This window comes from Meles meles, chromosome 17, assembly GCF_922984935.1.
Source record: "Meles meles chromosome 17, mMelMel3.1 paternal haplotype, whole genome shotgun sequence".
NCBI lineage: Eukaryota > Metazoa > Chordata > Mammalia > Carnivora > Mustelidae > Meles > Meles meles.
Window position 1 is genome coordinate 57,895,372 of NC_060082.1, and position 9,601 is coordinate 57,904,972.

General features: G+C 41.2%; 1 protein-coding gene across 6 annotated transcripts in view; it reads right to left on the bottom strand.

Moving 5' to 3' along the window:
• The window catches only part of CNST (consortin, connexin sorting protein), a 119,662-nt gene that overhangs the window by 44,019 nt on the left and 66,042 nt on the right, over positions 1-9,601 (bottom strand). Inside the window, exon 1 of one of the 6 annotated variants that reach the window (XM_045983065.1) lies at positions 9,362-9,506. The exons of the other annotated variants lie outside the window; for them this stretch is intronic. The gene's annotated coding sequence lies outside the window, so the exon portion shown is untranslated. Of the gene's footprint in view, positions 1-9,361; positions 9,507-9,601 lie in introns of those variants that run through there. 6 annotated transcript variants of the gene reach the window in all.

Genomic DNA, 9,601 nt, shown 5'->3' on the forward strand with positions numbered 1-9,601 from the left:
CTGCCATTTTGCAGGGAGAGTATTCTTGAAAACATGGATTATTCTTCTGCTATCTACTTTTCTAACCAAGTTGTAGTAGTGCCAGTATGGGAAGAGAAGCTTTCCATAGAGAACTACAAAGAAGCTAAGAGAATTACTGTTTCTATCTCTTTTCCCCAGCCACACTACTATGTCCAAGACATTTAATCTCATACAGACTGTAATAAAGCCAGCCTCCCAAATTCTATACTTTTCTTGATTAAATTCTTCTCATACAGTTATCATAGTACTCCATGCTTCTTCCTTGAAAGCATGTAGGAATTATGTAATGGTCATTTTCAGCAAAGGGGAGTTAAAGAAGACCCTTGTAGAATATTACCAAAGGACAAGATTCTCAAACATAAAGAAAAATGACAGGCCTTATGACTTTCTTATCTAAAGAGGTCAGAACAGGGGCCCAAAGAATGGAACTGGAAACATGGATTGTGATTATCTGTTAGACAGTGTAGACCCATAATGGCCATGGTTCTTGCTAGATCCATTTTAAAGTTACTTTAATAATTAATATTATGGATACATATAATTTATAAACATGTGATGCATTGGTACATAAAATTATGGAGCCAACAAAAGAAACTGTAATAAAAAGAAGAATATTAGTCACTGAACAAAACCAACAAAAGTATGAAAAGCATAGGGGTGCCTGGGTGGCTCAGTGGGTTAAAGCCTCTGCCTTTGGCTCAGGTCATGATCCCAGGGTCCTGTGATCTGAGCCCCGCATCGGGCTCTCCGCTCAGCAGGGAGACTGCTTCCTCCTCTCTCTCTGCCTGCCTCTCTGCCTACTTGAGATCTCTGTCTGTCAAATAAATAAATAAAATCTTAAAAAAAAAAAGTATGAAAAGCATATACACAAGTCTAAAGACCCCAAGAGCAATGGAAGGCCAATATAAACAGAAAGAATATAGTAGTTTAATCACCAAGTGCAGGGAGGGAATGGAAAATATGAACTAGGCTCACATGGGTCATTCCAAATGGGTTAAGAGGTCAGGGAAACTTGAAAGACTCATACCACAAAAGGGTTATTTATTGGGGTTGAAGATCATGAGCCTCAGAGACAACTTAATTACAAAACTTACCTCTTAAGATACTATTCCTTGCTGGGACAAAGTAGTATAAATCAAAAACCACTGGAACAGACCAGGAGACATCAGTTCTGTCATTATTTTTCCAAGTGACCTTGGATTACACATTTTATTTTCTATACTGTTGTTCTTCATCTTTAAAATGAAGGGATTGGCCAGATGAGACCTCAGATTCCTCCTAAATCTGACCATCTCAAACATTCAGTATCCACAGTGATTTAAGAAATGTAACCAGGCTGGCCACCATGACCCCAGCCTCTAGACCAGCTCCATGGACCCAGGCTCCAGGATCATCCCAGCCCCAAGCAACCATCCAGCTGACTAAGGTTCCAGGCTGGGTCCTATGGGTACAGGCTTTTGGCCAACATCAGAGCCAGGCTGGTTCTCATGGACTAAGCTGTCAGGCCCACCACCCTAGTGGTCCCTGGTACCTCATCCATCCCCAAGGACCCAGGATCTAAGGCCCAACCACATGGACTCAGCAGCAGGCCCACCCAAGTAGACCCAAGCAGCAGGCTGACCCCTGTGCACCAAAGCACTAGGCCTGTCCACCTGCGGACCCAGGCATTAGATTTGCCCACCTGAGGACTCCAGCGCTAAGCCTACCCATGGTCATCACCAATGGGCTTACCCAGAATCTCCAGACAGGCTGACTAGTGAAGGATTTCCCTGTTGAAGCCACTCTGTAAAGACTGGTTCTTTAGGTGTGCAGACACTAATACAAGTCCACAAGGATCACAAATAATCAAGAAACATGACACCATTAGAGGAAACTAATAAAGACTCAATAAAAGACCCTATAAAACTGGAGAATCTATGAACCATTTGACAAGGAATTCAGAATACTCTTCTTAAAGAAATTTAGTGAACAATAAGAAAACACAGACAAACAAAATTGAGAAAATAATGTAGGAACAAAATGAGAACATCAACAAAGAAACAGAAACCATCATAAAAATCAAACAGAAATACACTGAATACATTGAGCTGAAAAGCTGAATAGAGTTGAGTACACTAAAATGAGAAATTCAACAGAGAGCACCAACAGCAGACTCAACCAAGCACAAGAAGGAATCAGTGAACTTAAAGATACTTCATTTGAGGTAGGCCTGGGTGGCTCAGTTGGTTAAGTGTCTCCCTTTGGCTTGGGTCATGATCCTGGGGTTCTAGGATGGCATCCCCCATCAGGGTCCTTGCTCAGTGGGGAGCCTGCTTCTCCCTCTGCCTGCTGCTCCCTCTGCTTATGTTCTCTCTCTCTCTCTCTGACAAATAAATGATTAAAATAAAAAAAAAAGATATGTCATTTGAAATTATCTGGTCAGAAGAGCAAAAAGAAAAAAGAATCAAAAAGAATGTAGAGGGGTACCTGGGTGGCTCAGTGGGTTAAGCCTCTGCCTTCGGCTCAGGTCATGATCTCAGGGTCCTGCGATCGAGCCCCACATCAGGCTTTCTGCCCAGCAGGAAGCCTGCTTCCCCCTCTCTCTTTGCCTGCCTCTCTGCCTACTTGTGATCTCTGTCAAATAAATAAATAGAACCTCAAAAAAAAAAACCAACCCATAGGAATTCTTTAAAAAAAAAAAAAAAAAAGAATGAAGAAAACTTACTGAATTGTGCGGTACCATGAAGAGAAATGATCTATTCATTGCTGGAGTCCCAGAAGGAGAGGAGAGGGAAAAGAGGGCAGAAAACTAACTTAAAGAAATAATGACTAAGAAATCTCCAAATATGGAGAAATATTTGGACATCGAAGTTCATGAAGCTTATAGGTTCCCTAAAAGTACCAACTAAAAAGATCTTCTCTAAGGCACGTTCTAATAAAACTATCTAAAATCAAAGACACAGAGTATTTTTAAAACAGCAAGAAGGGGTGCCTGGCTAAGCTCAGTCAGAAGAGTGTGCAACTCTTGATCTCGGGGTCATGAGTTTGAGCCCCATATTGGGCATAGAGGTTACTAAAGTAAAAGTCTCAGGGGGAGGTTTTCAGCTCCCAGTGCTCCTGTAATAACAATGATAAACTATGTAGAAAATACAAAATAACAGTAATTTTAAGAAGACACAAAAAGAAAAAAAATCCTTCACAGACCAGGGACCCCCTAGAAAGGTATTTGTGGATTTTTTGGCAGAAACACTGCACGCCCAGAGATAATGGGATAATGTAGTAAACATGTTGGATTTTAAAATAATTCTGATGTCACATGAACTTACAAAAGTTTTCTTTTGTGTAATGATACATCACAATTAGTACAAAAATTCCTTCTGACACATAAAGATTTTCTGGTAAAGACATTTAGAGTTAAGAAGGAAAGCCAAATAAAAACATACACTGTACAACATGTAATTTCACCTTTGCTACAAAGCCTTATTTAATTTAATTGAAACTTTTTTTTCCCCAGATTGAATCTATACAGGAACGTAAAATTCTATTTACTTTCATCTGTGAAAGTCAAATGAGTTATAGTTAGAACTCCACATTAAGCAATTTGGTGATACTATTTATATGCAGATGTGACAAATTCATAGGCCCCTAAGTTAACACCTGTCAACTTCACCAAGCTCTAATCAACATCAGTGTTTACTTGCACCTACTGAGGTTTTCTTTTTTTTTTTTTTAAGATTTTATTAATTTATTTGACAGAGAGAGAGAGATCACAAGTAGGCAGAGAGGCAGGGAAGGGGTGGGAAGCAGGCTCCCTGCTGGGCAGAGAGCCCGATGCGGGGCTCTATCTCAGGACCCTGAGATCATGACCTGAGCCGAAGGCAGAGGCCCAACCCACTGAGCCACCCAGGCGCCCCTTGAGGTTTTATTTTAAAAAATTATTTGTAACTACCTTCTTTCAGAAATGAATTGCCTTGATTGATTTCATTCAATGCATCATACCACCGGAATTCTGTCCATTTTGACACTTTTTTTTTTTTCCAGAGAGAGAGTGGGAGTGGGAGTGGGGGAAGTTTGGAGGGAGAGGGGAAGACAGAATCCCAAGGAGGGTCCATGCCCAGCACAGAGTCAAGCGTGGGGCTTGATCTCACACCTGAGATCAAGACCTGAGCCAAAATCAAGAGTCAGACACTGAACGGACTAAGCCACCCTGATGCCCCTTGACACACAATTATTTATTTATTTATTTTAATTCCAGTATAATTAACATACAGTGTCATGATAATTTCAAGTGTACAATATAGTGATTCAGCAACTCACTACATTCTCAGTGTTCATCAAGATAAGTGTATTCCTAATCTCCTTTACCTATTTCCTCCAGCCCCCCAAACCCTCCCCTATGCTGACTACCACTTTGTTCTCTATAACTAAGAGTCTATTTTTTTAAGATGTATTTATTTATTTATTTGACATGGAGAGAGACACAGCGAGAGAGGGAACACAAACAGGGAGAGTGGGAGAGGGTGAAGCAAGCTTCCCACTGAGCAGGCAGCCTGATGCAGGGTTTGATCCCAGGACCCTGGGACTATGACCTGAACCAAAGGCAGATGCTTAACGACTGAGCCACCCAGGCGCCCCAAGAGTCTATTTTTCTGTTTGCTCCTTTTTTTCTCTTTGTTCATTTGCTTTGTTTCTGAAATTCCACGTATGAGTGAAATCGTATGGTATTTGTCTTTTGACGTGTGATTTTTTTTTTTTATTCAACTTGGAATCTGTCTCTGGTAGTGGTTAAGAGACATATTATGGGAGAATACAGCAGTATCCTTTACCTGAAAACATTAGGAATATCCCCTGACATTATTCACGTTCTTCTCCATTACTTAACCTACTATCAGTCTGTCATCTGTAAATACACCCCTGTGTGGCATGGAGAACGATGAGCTTAGGTAAAGGCACGACCTCCCACTTGGTACCTTAGGTGGTAATTACTCAGGAGAGTGAAAACTTCTTAGGGACAAAATGGGAATTAGCAGGATGCTACGCAGAAGGCATGGAGGCTGAGGTAAAGGTCGCAGCAGTGATGATGCTTAGGGTAAGATGTTCACAGTGACGACGTAAGCTAAGCTGGGGACATTTCGGGACAGGAGAAGGGTTATTTAAAGGCCTAATACATTTTAAATTCTACACACTCCAACTCAGAGTATAAGGACACTATCTTATATGCAGGATTGTGTGGTTTTAAGAGAACAAGCTGCTCTGTTCACGCTGCTCCCTCTGCCGGCGCTGTCAGCTTTTAGAGAGCACGTGAGGCAGGTGCGCATGGGGCAGGCGTACACTACAGTGCCGTGACCTCAGCCCTGAGCACAGTGCTGATGCAGAGCAGGTACTCAGATACTTCTGGGGAAAAAGCTGACCAAATGTTAGTGCCTCTCATGAAGTATACGATAAGCTCATATACACTTGATTCTCACAGCAGCATGATAAAGTGGGTATTAGAAATTGTAGATGAAGGGGCACCTGGGTGGCTCAGTCAGTTAAGCATCTGCCTTCAGCTCGGGTCATGATCCCAGGGTCCTGGGATCGAGCCCCACATCAGGCTCCCTGCTCGGCAGGGAGTCTGCTTCTCTCTCTCTCACTCTCCCTGCTTGTGTTCCCTCTCTCACTGTCTCTGTCTCTGCCAAGTAAAAATCATCACCATCATCATCATCATCATCATCACCTCAAGAAAAAAATAAAAAGAAATTGTAGATGAACTTCCTCAATAAAATAAAGGCTATATAGGAAAAACCCACAACAAACATCATATTCAAGTGAAAGATTGGGGGTTTTTCCCCTAAGATCAGGAATAAGACTTGAATGACCACCTTTGCCACATCTATTCAACGTAATATTGTAAGTTTTTGCCAGAGTAATTGAGGAACAAAAAGGAATAAAAGGCATCCAAGGTGTAAAGGAAGAAGTAAAACTATCTCTGCAAATGACATGATCTCACATCTAGAAAACCCTCAAAAATCTGCAGATAGAGAATTTTTAGATCTAATAAATCAATTCAACAAAGTTGCAGCATAAAAACCAATATGCAAAAATCAGTTGTATTTTTATACACTAGCAATGAACAACTGGAAGAGGAAATTAAGAAAATAATTCCATTTGCAACAGCATCAAGAAGAATAAAATACCTAGGAATAAATTTAGCCTTAGGAAAGCGAGACTTGTATACTGAGAAATATAAAACAATACTGAAAGAAATTAAAGAAGATAAAAATAATGGAGAGACACTCCTTGTTCATGGATTGTAAGACTTAATGTTGTTAAGATGACAATTCCACCCAAACAATCCGCAGATTCAGTGCAATCCCAATCAAAATCCCAATAGTGTTTTCTGCTAAAATAGAAGAACCCAATCCTAAAATTCATATGAAATTTCAAGGGACCCAGAATAGCCAAAACCATTTTGAAAAAGAACAAAATTCAAGGACTCATACTTCCAGATTTCAAAACTTACTTTAACGTTACAATAAAAACACACTGTGGTACTGGCATAAGAACAGACCTATTACACACAGACCAATGATACAGAATTGAAAACCCAAGAATAAACGCTCGTATCCACAGTTAATTCATTTTTGTCCAGGATGCTATGGCCATTCAAGGTGAAAGGACAGTTCTTTTATTTTTAAAAAATATTTTATTTATTTATTTGTCAGAGAGAGCATAAGTAAGGGGAGCAAGGCAGAGGGAGAAGCAGGCTCCCCACTGAGCAAGAAGCCCCATGCAGGACCCGATTCCAGTACCTTGGGATCATGACCTGAGCTGAAGGCAGACACTTAACTGACCGAGCCACCCAGGTATCCCTGGACATTGTTTTCAACAAACAGTGTTGGGGTAACTGGATATCTTCATGTAAAAGAATGAAGTTGACCCTTACCTTATATATACATGTACAAAAAGGAACTCAAAATCGATCAAAGACAGGGTGCCTGAGTGACTCAGTTGGTTAAGGAACCAACTTGATTTTGGCTCAGGTCGTGATCTCAGGGTTGTGAGATTGAGCCTTGCATTCACAGGCTCCACATTGATCATGGAGTCTGCTTAATATTCTCTCTCCTTCTGCCCCTCTCCCCACTCACACTTGTGCATTCTCTCTCTCTCTCTCTCAAAAAAAAAAAAAAAGGATCAAAGAGCTAAAACAATAAAACTCTTAGAAGAAAACAATGAGGCGTTATCTTCTTCACATTGGATTTGCCAATGATTTCTTGCAAACAGCATGAAAAACATAGCAAATAAAAGAAAAAAACTAGTTAAGTTGGACTTTATCTAAATTAAAAATATTCTGCATCATAGGACACTATGATGTAAGTGAAAAGACAATTCACAGAATGGAAGAAAATATCTTCAAATCATAAATCTGATAAGGGATTAATATCTAGAATACATAAAGAACTCCTATAACTGAACAATAATGAAACAAAGAACCCAATTAAAAAACGAGCAAAGGACCTGAACTGACATTATCACTAAAGAAGATATAAAAATGGCCAATAAGCGCCTGAAAAAAATGCTGAACATCACCAGCCATAGGGAAATGCACACCAAATCTATAATGAGATACCAGTTTATACCCATTATTATGGCTATAGTGTAAGCCTGACCATTTGCCTTTTGACTATAATGTAAGTGCTGGTCTGGAATAAATATGCTACCAGCGATACAACTAGAGGGAGGGCCAGGCCACCCCATCCAAGTGGTTCCCCTTTTCATAAAAAGCCCTGGCTGACCTAGATAACTCACCATTTGACCAACCCCTTCTCCCTTTCTGTGCTTTATTTTCTGCTTTTCTGTTTTAAATTCACCCAAAAAGTCTGAGGTGCTCCACCCTCAACCCAATAAAGACAGAACCCCAGTCTGCTCTCCTCTTTTTCTTACAGGTGATCTTGTTGTGTGGCCTTGGGCATGCAATGTACCCTCTAGAACTTGTAAATTATAAACCTTGTTTTTTCCAAGTTCACTTATGGTTGTTACTGAGGTGTGTCTTGTACTCATAATAAGAACCACAAGGGCCTGTCCAGCCACAACATTGGCTCTAGTCAGGGAAATGTCTGTGGGGGTCGCCTCAAGTAATACAGGCTCAGGTAAGTGGCCCCTGGCATTTCTAGCCCACGGGGTCGCTATCAATAGGCTGAGATGGACACAGGACAATGGCAATCATCAGACAAATGGACAGTAAGCAATGATGTGGAGAAGCTGGACCCGCCCCCGCCACGCCCACCACCACCGTGCATCCCTGATAGGAAGGTACAATGGTGCAGCTGTGGGGGACAGTTTGGCAATTCCTCAAAACATTAAATGTGAATTACCATGTGATCCAGCAGTTCCATTTCTATGTATATACCTAAAATAGGCATATTTCTAGGTATACAGGCACTCGAACAGATATATGTATGCCAATGTTCACAGCAGCATTATTCACATTTTTAAAAATTTTTTTAAAGATTTTTTTTATTTATTTGACAGACAGAGATCACAAGTAGGCAGAGAGGCAGGCAGAGAGAGTGAGGCAGGGGAGCAGGCTCCCTGCTGAGCAGAGAGCCCGATGTGGGGCTCGATCCCAGGACCCCGGGATCATGACCTGAGCTGAAGGCAGAGGCTTACCTCACTGAGCCACCCAGGTGCCCTATTCACATTTCTAAAAAGATTATTTATTTATTTGTTTTAGAGCTAGAGTGAGTGAACAAGTGGGGGATGGGAAAACAGAGGGAGAGGGACAAGCAGACTCCTTGCTGAGTGCAGGGCAAGATCATGACCTGAGCTGAAACCAAGAGTCAGCACTCCACTGACTAAGTCACCCAGGCGCCCGGCAGCATTATTCACATCAGCCAGAATTTGAAGGGATATTCATCACAGATGAACGGATATACTAAACATGGTATACACATGCTGCAACATGGGTGAGCTTGAAAATATTATGCTAAGTGAAAGAAGCCAGTCACAAAAAAGCAAATGATTATATGACTCTACTGAGATGAATTGTCTACAACAGGAAAATTCATACAGACAGACAGCAGAACTGAGCTTACCAGGGGCTGCGGGAGGAAGGATGCAGGGACATTCCTTAATGCTTAAAGTCTCTGCTTGGAGTGATAAAATTTTTGGAAACAGTGGTGATGGTTACACAACATTATGAATGTAATTAATGGCCCTGAACTGTACACTTAAAATAGCAAATTTATGTTATACATGTTTTACTGCAATATTAAAATCATAAAAGGGAAAAAAGCCTTCATTTATGATTATGTTATGACTCTTTGAACCATTACATAACTGAATTCCTCAAACCACTTGACTTGTTTATGCTGATACATACCTTGGCCATGATTTTGGAAGATGGCTCAGAAGTAATCTTTAGGGGGTGCCTGGGTGGCTCAGTCGGTTGATCGAAGGACTCTTGGTTTCAGCTCTGGTGATGATCTCAGGGTCATGAGATCGAGCCTCCAGGTCAGGCTCCCCACTCAGCCCGGAGTCTGCTTCTCTCCCTCTCCTTCTGCCCCTCCCCACAGCTCATATACACTGTCTCTCTAAAATCAATCCATCCATCAATCAGTCT